Here is a 15135-nt window from a genome sequence, read left to right on the forward strand (position 1 = left end):
CGTTTTTTCCCTTTGATCAAGTTTTTAAATTGATTTTCAAGGTCCAAATACGTCTGAAAATTTTCAGGGGTTCCACGTTCCCGAAAAGCTTTAAATGCAATCGATTTTTCTATATAAAGCTTGGAAAATATGCTATCCCACCATAGATTGGGAGGCCTTCGACGAATAGTGGAACCTGGGATGGGTTTCGTTTGAGCGCGAACCGCGCTGTCATAGATCAAACGAGAAAGGAAGTTATACTCCTCCAATGGAGGTAAACCATCTCTGGAATTGATGGCTAGAGTAATCGCGTCCGTATATTTTTTCCAGTCAATGTGTCTTGTGAGGTCATATGCCATGTTTATAGATTCAGAAGAATTCGACCCAATGGTGATGGAAATTTTGATTGGCAAGTGATCACTACCGTTGGGGTCCTGGATTACATTTCACTTGCAATCTAACGATAGTGAATTCGAGTAAAGCGAGAGGTCAAGAGCACTTGGGTTAGCAGGAGGTTTAGGTACGCGTGTTGTTTCCCCAGTGTTCAAAACGGTCATATTGAAGCTGTTACAAAGGTCATATATCAACGATGAACGATTGTCGTCGTACTGTTCCCCCCAGGCAGTTCCATGAGAGTTGAAGTCTCCCAAGATCAATCGTGGCTCAGGAAGGAGTGAGCACATGTCATCAAGTTGTTTGCGGCTAATCGCAGCTCTCGGAGGCCAATACAAGCTGACAATACAGAGGTCTTTGCCTCTGATGTTTGCATGACAAGCAACAGCTTCGATCCCTCCAATAGGTGGAAGGTCAATTCGAAAAAATGAGTGGCACTTATTGATCCCCAAAAGCACCCCTCCGTATCTATCATCACGGTCCAAGCGTATAATATTAAAATTGTGGAAAGAGATATCATCTCGCGAAGAAAGCCAAGTTTCGGACAGAGCAAAAACATCACAATTGAAGTTATGAATTAAAAATTTGAATGTATTCAATTTAGGGATAAGACTACGACAATTCCACTGAAAAACAGTGATATCTCCGACCTCTCTATCTAAATTAGACATCAAGAGAGATAATCATTGCAAGGAGGGGCCATGTTTGCATCAATTGCTGTAAAATTGTCTTTAATACTGGAAGCATTGAGATGACAAGGGTTCTGATGGAGTCGGAAACATTAAAACACTTGAAGATTTGATCCAAAAGGTCAGACAACTTTATAAATCCCGATTGGAAAGTTGAGCTGGACGGAAAAACAGGGACAGTTGGGGTTTTTGATGTCCCCTCGAGTGCTGGGTCGTTCGAAGGTGAACTATTCCCACGAAAGCCAGGAGGAACCTGATTTTGCTTGTCCGCTGCACTCGATTTTTTAGGCAAGCTAACTGGGGGTATCACAAGGGGGACTTGTTCTTGAACTTTGGGAGTGGTCACATTTTTGCGCCGGGGATTCCCTTTGAAAATAAACGGTGTGCCCCCGCTAGCTGTGTCCGCTTCCATTTCATCAACTGGCAACGTGGAAAAGATATTGTGTGTTGAGATTGGTTGTTGTTGTTGTTGGGCCAGTGGAGAAGCGCCCTTTAAAATTTCCGCAAAAGTGCGCTTCGAGCGTTCCTTTAAAGAGCGCTTCTGTTTCTCCCAGCGACTCTTGTAAGTTTCACAAGCTGAGAGCGCGTGTGGGGATCCTCCGCAATATGGACACTTATGCTCAGTCGCACTGCAGGATTTCCCCTCATGTTGCTCTTCGCAAGTGGCACAGCGCTCCTTGTTGGCACAATAATCTGAAGTGTGACCAACTGACTTGCATTTGTTGCAAGTCATGGGCTTTGGCACGAAGAGTCGCACAGGTAGTCTCAATTTGTCCACCATAACGTAGGTAGGGAGGGCGGCACCAGCAAAGGTGACTCGAAACGATTCTGACGGCGTAAATTTAGTTTGGTCCCCATCATGGGAAGGTTTCCCGAGTTGGCGACAGTCCAAGATCTTTACTTCCATTGAGGGAAGCTTCTTGAACTTGCCTTTTCTTTCTTTTTTTATTTGTTCGCTCGTCAGACCCGTTTCAGTTATCACCCCCTCAATTTCTACGTTATGGGAGGGTATAAATGTTCTATATTCGAGAGTGAAGTGTTGGTCAGCAACAATCTCGTTTGCGTGTTTCCGTTCATTCACGACAACCCGCAATTTGTTCGGTCTAACCCTGCGAATTTCAGATACAGAAGTGTATCTGGCCAGATCTTTCATGATCTGAATCACGTTAAGGCTTTTTCCTTTTGGTTTTGGCCGGAGGAAAACAACCCACGGGCCAGTTCCAGGTGCATCTTCTGGATAAACTCTGACACGTGGAGCGGAGACAACAGAGGGAGAAGACGAGGACGAGGACGAGGACGAGGATTGGGTTGGATCGGAAACATCAGAAGGGGGAAGCGAAATCGATGATGGGAGAGGGGGAGTGGAAGTAACAGTAGGTTCAGAAGGGAGGCTTGCTATTTTCTTAGAGGGGGGCTTGGAAGGATGAGCAGATTCGTCCCCAGAAGAATTATCTTCTTTTTGAGGGACTCGTTTATGTTTTTTCCCAGATCTTGAATGGGATTCATTATCGGAGATCTCCATCTCTGGAGATCCTCCACTATTCACCATTTTACAAAAATTTTTGTCTTATTTCTAATCTATTATTGATTTTAACAATAATCTCAAAAAAAAAAATAACAAAACAAACAAACAAAAAATTATGATGATAATATTAAGCAATGAACATATGAGTTGAACAATAATATTAATATTAAATATGTGTACCTTAATATAAAAGTTGTTCCGATACTGCGCTCTACTGCCCTAACCAGGGAGAGACAGAGGCTACGCGCTATGGATCAACACAATAGCGCAAGAATAGCTCACACGGTCACGTGATGATAATTCCCGTTAACGACAGCCACACGATGGCGATCCCGTTATGCCAATGTTCAACAGCCGCCAAGGGCTGCAAGCTGCAAGAGCGCTGCTTCCTTTGTTCCACTTCACAAAAGGTCAATTCGAAAGCGGACAGCAATGACCTTCACTCGTACACTATACCAATCGCACAATAGTAAAAGTGGCAACGCACAATAACGACACTGAACTTTACTCGTCAAGAGTTGGATAGCGAATGATAATTTGATATTAATGATAAGTTTAGTGGGAAACTAATCTCGTATTCAGATGTCGATACTGTACCGTTGTCATCGCGAATACGTTTCATTCCGTTTCCACCGTGAAGTGTCTTCGTAGTGTATTCGAGAATCAGGCCCAAATTCTCCGTGAACAAAAAAAAAGAAGAAGAACGAAGGGGAATATTTTCTTAAAGTATAAACAGTGGATCTCGCTGAGGTAAGCTTTCAGTATCGTTCTCGATACGAAGTAATGAACATCGCGTGTTCTTCTTTGCGTCATCACATGTCTTCGTTTCGGATTGAGCTGTGGAAGCGACCAAATTACTTACTCGCTAATTGTTGCGACCCAGTCGTGACCACAAGCGTTTCGGGACTCTTTTGAGCAAACTCGTTGTTAAGTTGGAGAATGCTTTAAGCTAGAAGTTTTATTTAATGAGAGTTATAATATAATGTTTAATTCAGTGTAAACTTTCATTTATAGTCCTTTTTTGTGTATTTCGCTATCTGTATCGGACTGTTGTGCAACGTTTTCTAACTTTATCTGTTTCGATGTAAATATATGTTATTTTCCATGTTTGGTGTAATTCAATGTTGTGTGTACTTACAATTTTTTTGAGGGTGCACCCGTGGCCGAGTGGTTAGCGTCTCACAATCTCATGCCGGGTGTGCGGGTTCGATTCCCGTTCTGGCCGGAGTATTTTTCTTCAAAGAAATTTCCTCAGACTTGCACTGTGGTCACGCGTATTCTAGAGCTTGCCCCTCGGAATACATTCAAGGCGTGTTATTTGGCTTAAGAAATCTCAACTAAGTATTAATGAATGACGCTAGTTAATGCATATGTTGAGACGGCAAAAGTTCCACAGGGAACGTTAACGCCATACAAGAAGAAGTGTACTTACAATAAGTTTAATTTGTTAATTTAAATAAGATTCAATGTTCAATTATCGTAATTTCTCTATTTAAACTTCCAAGTTTGTACTTCCTATCGATCCTTCTATTGTTTTGTGTTTGTTTACTTCCCTATCTGTCCCTATTGGTCTATTTCTTTTGATTGTTTGAATGTGACAATTGTCAACTGCCCTTCAGAAGTTTCCTTTTCGGCAACTGAGCGGTTGACAGGGTGGTCAGGCTAATCGGTTTCCCCAACACTAATGTCTCAGGCATTGCAATCATTGCATCAAACTGACGCCATTGCATTTATGTTAAGAGCCACACAATTGTGTGGGGAATCATCGAGCTAGACTGTGATTTGGCTAAGCTAATCTAGACCGGCAGTATTAACAGAAAGGGCTTTCGTGGAGAAGAGCGCAAAACGGAGGTGTTTGTATATTCAGTTGCTTCAAGCCATCGATATACGGATATTTGTGTGAGTATGTGCGTGCTTCATAACCGGTACGTAAAAATAGTGACTCTTCGCTACGCTGAAACAGAGATTACTGATTGTTGTGATTAACAGAAAGAGTTTATTTCATTTGTTTGGTCAACAAGAAAGTAAATGTCGTTCTGGAATTTTGTATGTGGTTTGGTTTCGTTTGCCAGTAGCAAAATTTTCTCCACTAAGGATAACAGTTGCGCTTATCTCGAGCATGAGAAATCGTGCATTTTTTTCGAGGCCAGTAATATCAACAGAAGCGTTTCTTTTGAGAGTAGCACAAAATGATGAGCAAGTATATAATCCCTTGTATCCGAGTGTATGTCAATTGCGAAAAAGGCCACCGGAATAGCGTTCGAAGTAAATTTTTAATGCATTGACATGAAACAAATTGCGACATACGATCAGCTAGTGAATTGTTCTGCGAGGGCAAAAATGAAACATCAATCAGGGCCATCAAACCATTCTACTAAACAGTTATTTCTAAAATTTCACAGCATAATATTCGAAGTTACAAACAAGTGACTTATATAAAATAACAGCGTAGTTCTACGTCAACAATGCGGTTGTATATTGGACACAACCCCCTATTATTTTTGACGTAGAACTACGTCTTTCAGGAAGGGTGCCAATCAGAAAACAGGTTACATTTTTATGAAATAAAGTTAACGTTAATACACTGTGAAAGAATTCTCATGATTTGCAGACCAATCGAATCGGAAATTCTCTAAGATTTGTTTGATATGCTATACATTACAATTCGCTAATCTCTAAACGGTTTAAATTCATGAAAACTGGAAGAACTTCCTTGTTTTTCCATACATTTGTTCGGCCGATTTGTGTGCTATCCCTACTCGTATTTCGTATGCTTAGAATTCGAACATTTCTTAACAGATCCGAAAGATGTTTGCATCAATTGATAGGAAATATTCCGACGCGTATATCACAATTAATAAAATGTTAATTTTCATGAGATGATTTCATGAATTAAATAACTGTGAAATGTCAAGCTTTATTTAAACGTCCTAACTGCCAAGCTTTAATCAAAAAGCGGCCAATCGGCCCGATTTACGGTTTCCTCCCGCTCCCGAAACCCGCTTTGCAAATATACCTGCAAGTCGGGGGTATTTTTGTTTCCACTGAGCTGTGTTTCCCTAACGCGGACATCAAAATCGATGCACCTGTGGAAATCCGCTTGGTCAAAACATGCAAGTCGGGGGTATTTTTTTCCCACTGAGCTGTATTTCCCAAACACGGACTCCAAAATTGATGTGCCTGGGGGAATCCGCTTTGCAATTACATACAATTTGTGAGAAACATTTGAATTTTTCTCACGGAGATTCGGCAGTAAGCCGGGTCTCCTACATGGGACTTCCCCAGGGCTCATGTTTAAGCCCCTTTTGTACAATTTCTATGTAAGCGACATCGACAATTGCCTTACACAAAATTGTAGCCTAAGACAACTTGCAGATGATGGAGTGGTGTCTTTCGTAGGATCAAACGAATCCGACCTCTTACAAGATACAATTTTTCAACCTGGGCTATTGGGCTAGGGATCGAATTCTCCACGGAGAAAACAGAGGTGGTGGTTTTTCCTAGGAAGCGTAAACCACCAAAACCAAAGCTTCAACTTTTGGGTAAACCTATCACCTATCGATCTTTGTTTCCGTATTGCATTGGGATGTATGCCCTCAACGCATACCATGAGTCTCAAGGTTTTGGCAAGCGTGCTCCCACTAAAAGATCGCTTCAATTTATTATCTCTTCGGTTCCTCATCCGGTGTAAGGTTATGAACCCATTGGTGATCGAAAATTTTGAGCAGCTGATCGGGCTAAATTTTCATTCTGGATTCATGACTTCATATCATGAATTAATCTCCATGCAGGTTGATCAGTCTTCGCATACTTCCAACCGTGCTTGTTTTCCTGACTACATCAACTCCTCTGTACTGTTCATGAAGGAAAAAATCCATGGAATTCCAGATTATCATCGATCGGGGATCGTTCCTACGATCTTCAATGCAAAGTATGGGCGTATCAATTGTGATAATATGTACTTTACTGATGGGTCCTTTATGAATGAGTTCACAGGATTTGGAGTGTCCAACGAAATTTTTAGCACTTTCCACAGTCTTCAGTTTCCTTGCTCTTACTAACGCTTCTTACTAACAATAGAATAAGGTGAAATGTACATATTAGATATAATATAGGCTTAAGAATTGAGTGTGATGAATGTGAGTTTGAACATCGTCAACATATCCTTATATCCCTTCCTTTTCCTGAAGAAAAAATATCACGAGTGGACCACGAGTAATTGGAATTAAGGAAAAATGTTTATATATACTTGTAACAATACAGTGAGGAGTTGGGCCCCATTAAACTTATGTAACTGAGCTTGTAAAAATAAACGATTTAAAAAAAGTTTGAGTAAATTTGCTCTTCGTCGTCGTACTTTTTTTTTTTTTATCCAAAATATATATTTTATTAAGGCTCATATGGCGTCAGCCTAACGGGGCCGGGAGTTCAATATTTCGACAATGTTTGCTTACAACTATGTTAGTAATATGTAACCGATTACTCGCGGTTGGCTCGAGGTTAGTATTACAAGTGTTCTCATAATTGGTATGTTGCAGTCTTCGATGCTCTGTACGTGTGCCCGACACGGGATACTTCCTATTGGGATGCAGCTGACCATTAATCAGCAACGCCCCCCTATTCTGTACCCCATATCTAGCGTGGTGCGTCTTTCTCGACTCGAGGAATCCAGAATAGAATGGTCACTAGCCGGCGCAAACATCAGCTCGTGTAGAGTTGTCATGAGCGGTACAACCTTTGGCTCTTGTTGAATCATCATCAGTGGACTGCACAACCTTCGGCCCGTGCATCTGTAAAGAGTGTGTGTATGTATTGCCGCGACTAAGTAAAAGTTTATCGATCGGATAGGAGGGATATGAAGGAAACATCATTAAACGTTGACATCGGCGTTTCTGAGGAACAGGTATAGATGAAGCAGAAGATCAGGATCCCGACTACCTAAGATATCCCGGACGGGGATATCCGATTGTCTGCCTTGTGCTCTCAGTGCTCTAGAGAGCTGAGAGCGAGCAGCATGGAACCGGATACACGACCAGACAACATGCTCGATGTCGTGGTAGCCACAATCACAAAGATTGTTTGCTGCGAGCCCAATGCGATAGAGATGCGCGTTTAGGTTGTAGTGATTGGACATAAGCCGAGATATCACGCGAATGAAATCACGACCTACATTCAATCCCTTGAACCATACACTCGTCGAGACCTTAGGGATAATCGTGTGTAACCAACGACCGAACTCATCACCACTCCACATGCGCTGCCAACTTACGAGCGTATACTGACGAGGAATGTGGAAAAATTCATTATAAGCAATTTGCCTTTCAAAAAGTGTGCCTTCTAAAGCGCCCACCTTAGCTAGCGAGTCAGCTTTCTCATTCCCCGGAATCGAGCAATGAGAGGGAACCCATGCTAAGGTAATCTTGAATAATTTTTCGACCAAAACACTCAATAGTTGTCTTATTCTTGTTAGGAAATAAGATGAGCGTTTATCAACTTTCATTGAGCGGATTGCCTCTATTGAGCTGAGACTGTCTGAAAAAATAAAATAGTGGTCGATGGGCAACGTTTCAATGATCCCTAATGGGTAATATATTGCACCCAGTTCAGCGACATACACGGAACAAGGATCTTTGAGTTTGAAAGAGGCACTGGAATTTTCATTGAAGATGCCGAAGCCAGTGGACCCGTTTATGAATGAACCGTCAGTAAAGAACATTTTATCAGATCTGACTTTCCCATATTCTGCCGAAAATATCGGCGGAATAGAATCGGAGCGTAGATGATCTGGGATTCCATGGATTTTGACGTAGGACTACGTCTAACCGGAAGATATAGGGGGTGAAATGGAAATCTAGGCACTGAACAAGTAGGAAAAAATGCAAGATTTGGAACGCTTATAACTCGAGCATTTCTTAATAGATCGCAAAGGCTTTTGCATCAATTGATAGGAAATATATCTACTCATCTATCATAACGAATAACATTTCATTTTTCTTGAGATAAATAATTGTATAATTGTGAAATATCAGGCATTGTCAAAATGCACTGTGTGCCCATTTTTGATTGGTCCATTTTGTGCTCCTCAAATCGTACCGACCAAAACGGGCAACCAGAGCAACAGCGAAATAGAATGAAGCACGATTGGAAAGGAAAAAGAAAGAAATGAACGAAACATTGGTCGCAGTCTCACACATACGTAATTCTCGAGCCAGCCAGTCAGCTTAAAAATCCCCGCTCCGCTGCCGTAACGATCATTCTCATTCAAACCGTACACCACATCGGTTCGCATCACAACACATCAACAAACCAACCCAAGCAGCCATGTCTGGACATGGTAAAGGAGGAAAAGTGAAGGGAAAGGCAAAATCCCGCTCGAACCGTGTTGATCTGGAGTTCCCCGCAAGGGTAGCTAGGCCGAGCGCGTTAGTACCAGTGCACCAGTCCACCTAGCCGGCGTTATATAGTTTCGGCCGCCGAAGTGATCGAGTTAGCTGGTAAAGCTGCTCGCGACGATAAGAAAACCCGCATTCGGAACAGAACACATTCGGTTCTGTGGACATCAAAACAACAGGCAGTTGCAGCGAGTGGCGAGTGGCAAACGCAATCGCAAAACGGCATCAGGTAGCAGAAGAAAAAAAGTTTGTTCTTTATACAAACTGCTTTGGTGGCAAATCCAGAACAAGGCGGCATCGAGGGCGTTCGAAATGGTTTTTTTTTTCAAAACCACGAGTACTAAGTTTTCTAAATTGGAACCATTTCATAAAACAAGGTGCTTTTCAGGGCCATTAAACCTTCCAAAAAAGTGTTTAGGAAATACAGTTCAATGCTTTCTAAAACAATATCCAAAATAATAATAAAACACAAATTGATTTTTTCATAATTTGTTTGCCAGGATATGATGAGTATGTGAATTTGGTAGTTGTTCTGAGCTTATTGATTTTCACCAATTCTTAAATTGCTTCTAGATTGAAAGTACAGTAATTTACACTTATCTCGACATTTAGCTAATTGGACGGACCTGTAATGCGACATATTTAGTTGGACATTTTTGTAAACATAGAGTTCGGGGTCCAAATTATGACCCCACATTGAAAGTCGACACTGTACCACTGTCATCGCAAATGTTCAATTACAGGTTAAAATTACCTCCAATCCGATACTGAGTGGTGGTGCGACGTGTCATTGAATGTAATTTACTGTAAAACATGTCACAAGCTGGATGGGAAGAAATTTTCCAACTGTGAAAGCTGTGGCGAGTGGCAAACGCAATAGCTAAACAGGAAGGTTTAACCGAACAAGATGGGAATATCGAGTGATAACAAAAACACAACACCAAAGGTTCTTTTCAGAACCATCAACATATTCATAAAGAGTAAACAGTAAACTAATCCATTTTTCAGGTAGATAGGTAGGTATTCACGTAGGAGAAGAAAATAAAACAATATATTTAAAATATATATTTAACAAAAGCTGTCCCCTTTGTATAGTCCTACGTCACTCCGGTTATGTCCCCGACATTACCCACCCGTCTTTTTTGTCGCATAGGGCTCTTGCTACACATACATGCAGAGCATGTGTTGGGCACACATTCGCTTGTTTACATTCGTAGTGTCTATGCAGCAGAAGCGGATTTTTATCAATCGGCGTTCTTGTAGATGATTTAAATAGAGTTACGGTCATTCTAATAGTGCATAGAGCTAACATGAACTTTGTGAAACAGTTAGGCAAGCTATTTTATGAACAAGAGTTTTTGTGTAACGCATATTATTTAGTTTACTAGCACCTATTTCGCGATGTTCATTGAGCGACTCTCCCATTAGATTGGAATCGAAAAATTGGCAGAAAAAGGATTATCAACATTTTCGCACCTAGATCAAAGTCACAGAGTCTCGAGCTCACGTTTGAATGCTTCCTTGTATTTCCATGAATTGGTCAATCGATGGATTTTTTCCGTTTCCGATAAATTTTCTTATAAACGTATTTAGCTTCTCCGCAGAGCATTCGGGTACTCGGAAATCATATCTGAGAGTTGGTTGATATTTCAGGCTGAAAATGTCCTTAATTTCAACACAATCAACTGCTTTTTTGGCGGAACTAGCCGCCGATTAAGGATATCTGCACACGAATATTCATTATAGTTTATTCTTTCACGAGACCAGCAAAAAGCTTAAAACCTAAATGGGAGCACACTTCACCTAATCCGGCTATACAATCGCAATGTGCAGTTTGCACTATTTCTGTGAAAATTTTTGAATAATCAATCTGCTTCCATTGATATGAATCATGGCCAAAACAGAAATTTCTATTTTTCCCCGTGTGTATGGCTTTGACGCTAAAAGTAAATATTTTTATGTGAAGAAACATATATTCGCATGTTATTCATATAGATTAGCGCGTAATCTTTATAACTATTTCGCTAAAATAATTATTTAAACAAAGCTCAATCTTGTCGCTCCATATAATTCCTATGGAGCGATCACTTTTGCCTGCCCAACAGATCACTAATACATATGCACGCTGCAAGCGCCCTATGGACAGATCAAAAATGACAGAAGAATTGCAAAAGTATGGGAAGCAAACTTGGTTGGAGATGCCTGGTGAAGGGTGCACGTCGTGGGTAAGGTACTCATGATATAAAGACATAAAACTTGACTGAGGAGTCAGTTGGAGTAGAATTTCGAAGTTATCAATCACCAATGGATTCATGATCTTGCAACGGATGAGAAATCTGTAGGATAATTCTGTGAACCGAAGAGTAAGCGGGGGTACTCCTGCCAAAACTTCGAGACTCATCGTATGTGTCGAATGCAAACACCCCATGGCTATACACAAGCAACGATATTGTATTCTCTCCAGCTTGAGAATATGAATCCTGGCAGCTGATCGGAAGCAAAAACTGCCATATTCTAACACTGACAATATCGTTGTTTTGTATAACTGAATGAGGTCTCCTGGATGGGCACCCCACCATGTTCCGGTAATTGTTTGGAGAAAATTGATTCTTTGCTGGCATTTCTGTTTCAAATACGCAATGTGTCTCCCCCAGGTACACTTAGAATCAAAATATACACCCAGGTATTTGAAAAACATAGAGTGTTGGATCGTTTTGCCGGATAGGTGAAGCTGGAATTGGGCGGGTTCGTGCTTCCTAGAAAAAACGACCATTTCAGTTTTCTCCGTAGAGAATTCGATACCCAGCTTGAGGGCCCACGTGAACAGATTGTTCAGGGTATCTTGCAACGACTTTTGAAGAACGACGGGATTAGTACCCGTGATGGAAATAACTCCATCGTCTGCAAGTTGTCTCAGCGTGCAGTCTCTAGTGAGACAATCATCCATATGATTGACGTAAAAATTATACAAGAGGGAGCTTAGGCAGGAGCCTTGCGGTAGGCCCATAAAACTGTAACGAGAAGATTTCGAGCTGCCATGAGAGAAAATCATGTGCTTTTCTGACAGTAAATTGTACAGGAAATTGTTGAGAATTGATGAAAGTCCACGATTATGAAGCTTCTCTGAGAGAATTTCCATGGAAACTGAATCAAATGCCCCTTTGATATCGAGAAAAACGGAAGCCATTTGTTCTTTGCGAGCAAATGCGATTTGGATTTCAGAAGATAGCAGCGCGAGACAATCATTTGTCCCTTTACCTCGGTGGAAGCCAAACTGCGTATTTGACAGCAAATTGTTCGTTTCGACCCACTTGTCCAAACGAAGTAGAATCATTTTCTCTAACAATTTACGAATACAGGATAACATTGCAATCGGCCTATACGAGTTGTGATCGCAAGCCGGCTTGTTGGGTTTCCGTATGGCTATCACTCTCACTTGTCTCCAGTCATGCGGGACAATATTCAGCTCCAGAAACTTGTTGAACAAGTTCAGCAAACGCTGTTTGCCAAGTCGGGAAGATTCTTCAACAAGTTGAATTTAATCTTGTCCGACCCCGGAGCTGAATTGTTACATGAGAGAAGAGCAATTGAGAATTCCACCATCGAAAAATTCTCATAATCGCTTTGAAGTGGAATGTCGCGTACGACGTTTTGTGCAGGAACGGTGTCGGGGCAAACCTTCCTTGCAAAGTTAAAAATCCAACGGTCAGAGTATTCCTCACTTTCGTTTGTATGGTTCCAGCCACGCATTTTCCTAGCCGTATTCCAAAGAGTGCTCATAGCGGTCTCCCTTGATAAACCATTGACGAACTTCCGCCAATATTCACGCTTTTTTGCTTTAATCAAACCTTTTAGTTTGGCTTCTAGAGCTTGGTACTTTAGAAACCATTCCACTAATCCAGTTTTCCTGAATTTTTTGAAAGCGGATGATTTTTCAAGGTAGACCTTTGAACATTCCTTGTCCCACCAAAGTGATGGAGGACGACGTCGGAAAGTGGTAGCCGGTACACGTTTTTTTTGGGCTTGAAGTGCGCTTTCGTAAATCAAACTCGATATAAAGTTATACTCTTCGAATGGAGGAAGTTCATGCATTGAAACAATTGCTTCAGATATTATTTCCGCAAATATTCTCCAGTCAATATTCTTCGTGAGGTCATACGAAATATTGACTGACTCACGAGAGCTTGATTCATTAGCGATCGATAAAATTATTGGTAGGTGATCACTACCGTGGGGATCTTGGATTACCTTCCACATGCAATCCAGGGATAACGAAGAAGAGCATAGAGATATGTCTAGCATGCTTGCCCGTGCAGGAGGGTTGGCTATTCAGGTTGCTTCCCCAGTATTCAAAACTGTCAATTTGAAGTTGTCGCACAGATCATAAATCAAAGTGGCACGGTTGTCATCGTAGAGTGATCCCCATGCTGTTCCATGGGAGTTGAAATCACCTAAGATTACCCGCGGCTCCGGCATTGCCTCGATAGTATCAAAGAACTGATGGCGGCCTACCGTAGTTCTGGGAGGGATATATATCGAAGCAATGCAGAGGTCTTTGCCATTGATTTGTGTCTGGCAAGCAACAACTTCAATGCCTGTCATCGATGGGAGAGTGACTCTATAGAAGGAGTGACATTTTTTAATCCCCAATAGTACGCCACCAAACGAGTCATTTCGATCGAGGCGAATAATGTTGATATCGTGGAAATTCAGCTCATCGGCTGAAGAAAGCCATGTTTCACAGAGAGAAAATACATCACAGTTAGAGCTGTGAACTAAAAATTTAAGCTGATCTAGTTTAGGAATGATGCTTCTGCAATTCCACTGTATTACAGTGGTCAAATCCTTGACCTCTTGCACTGAATCAGGCATCGAGGGAAATGAACGCTGCCAAAAAACCACATTTTTCTTTCAAAAATGTTCTCACAATCGGAAGCAAACATAATACTATGCTTTTAAGAGGGTCGTTACCAGGTCGTCGTACTTATTTATTTATTTATTTATTTATTTATTTACTATGACTCTACATCCCATTGAGATTAGATCTGATTCACTACTCTTCTCCAATAAACCCGGTCCATGGCTGCAGTTCTCCAACTCCCGGCTGCACCGATTCTTGGCAAGTCCTGCTCCACCTGGTCCAACCACCTCGCTCGCTGGGCTCCTCTCCTTCTTGTTCCTACCGGATTAGATGCGAACACCATCTTTGCAGGGCTTCTGTCCGACAATCTTGCAAAATGTCCTGCCCATCGCACTCGTCCAGCCTTGGCGACTTTCTGGATGCTGGGTTCGCCGTAGAGTTGCGCCAGTTAGTGGTTCATTCTCCTTCTCCATACTCCGTTTTCCTGTACACCACCGTATATTGTTCTGAGCACTCGGCGTTCGAAAACTCCGAGCGCTTGTGAGTCCTCTTCATGCATCGTCCAATGATTCCGACAGCTCACCTGAGATCCGCACACTGCACCGCACACCGTTCATCGTTGCCTGAATCAGTCTTGTCAGCTTTCGGGGAAAGCCGTGTTCGTCCATGATCCTCCATAGCTGTCGTCGATCGATTGTATCATATGCGGCCTTGAAGTCGACGAAGATGTGGTGTGTAAGGACCTGATACTCGCGGCACTTTTGGAGGATCTGCCGCAATGTAAAAATCTGGTCCGTCGTCGAGCAACCGGGCATGAATCCGGCCTGATAACTTCCCACAAATGTACTTACTTTTGGCGATAGACGACGGAAGAGGATCTGAGACAAAATTTTGTAGGCACCATTCAGGATTGTGATGGCACGATAGTTTCCACAATCCAACTTGTCGCCTTTTTTATAGATGGGGCAGATTATCCCGTCCTTCCACTCCTCCGGTAACTGTTCTGTGTCCCAGATCCTGACTATCAACCGGTGCATACACTCTACAAGTTTTCTCGGACCTCCCTTGAAGAGCTCCGCTACGAGGCCATCCTTACCAGCTGCTTTGTGGTTCTTGAGCTGATTAATGGTCTCCTTAACTTCACCCATCGTCGGGGGTGGTACGTCGTCGTTGTTTCATTGCACCGGTGTAGTCCTCCTCAACACCGTCTTGGTCTCCTGTCTGCGCGCTGTTCAGATGTTCATCCTATTAGAATTTTCGAATTTTCAACGATGACGACTTCAACCAGTCCTCCGA

At 42.0% G+C, this 15135-nt stretch overlaps 1 protein-coding gene across 3 annotated transcripts in view; it reads left to right on the forward strand.

The window, feature by feature from the left end:
- LOC129761775 (serine/threonine-protein kinase LATS1) overlaps nt 1–15135 on the forward strand; it is a 315887-nt gene that overhangs the window by 6944 nt on the left and 293808 nt on the right. The window lies entirely within an intron of this gene.

The sequence above is a fragment of the Toxorhynchites rutilus genome, chromosome 1 (genome assembly GCF_029784135.1).
Source record: "Toxorhynchites rutilus septentrionalis strain SRP chromosome 1, ASM2978413v1, whole genome shotgun sequence".
Classification (NCBI taxonomy): Eukaryota; Metazoa; Arthropoda; class Insecta; order Diptera; family Culicidae; genus Toxorhynchites; species Toxorhynchites rutilus.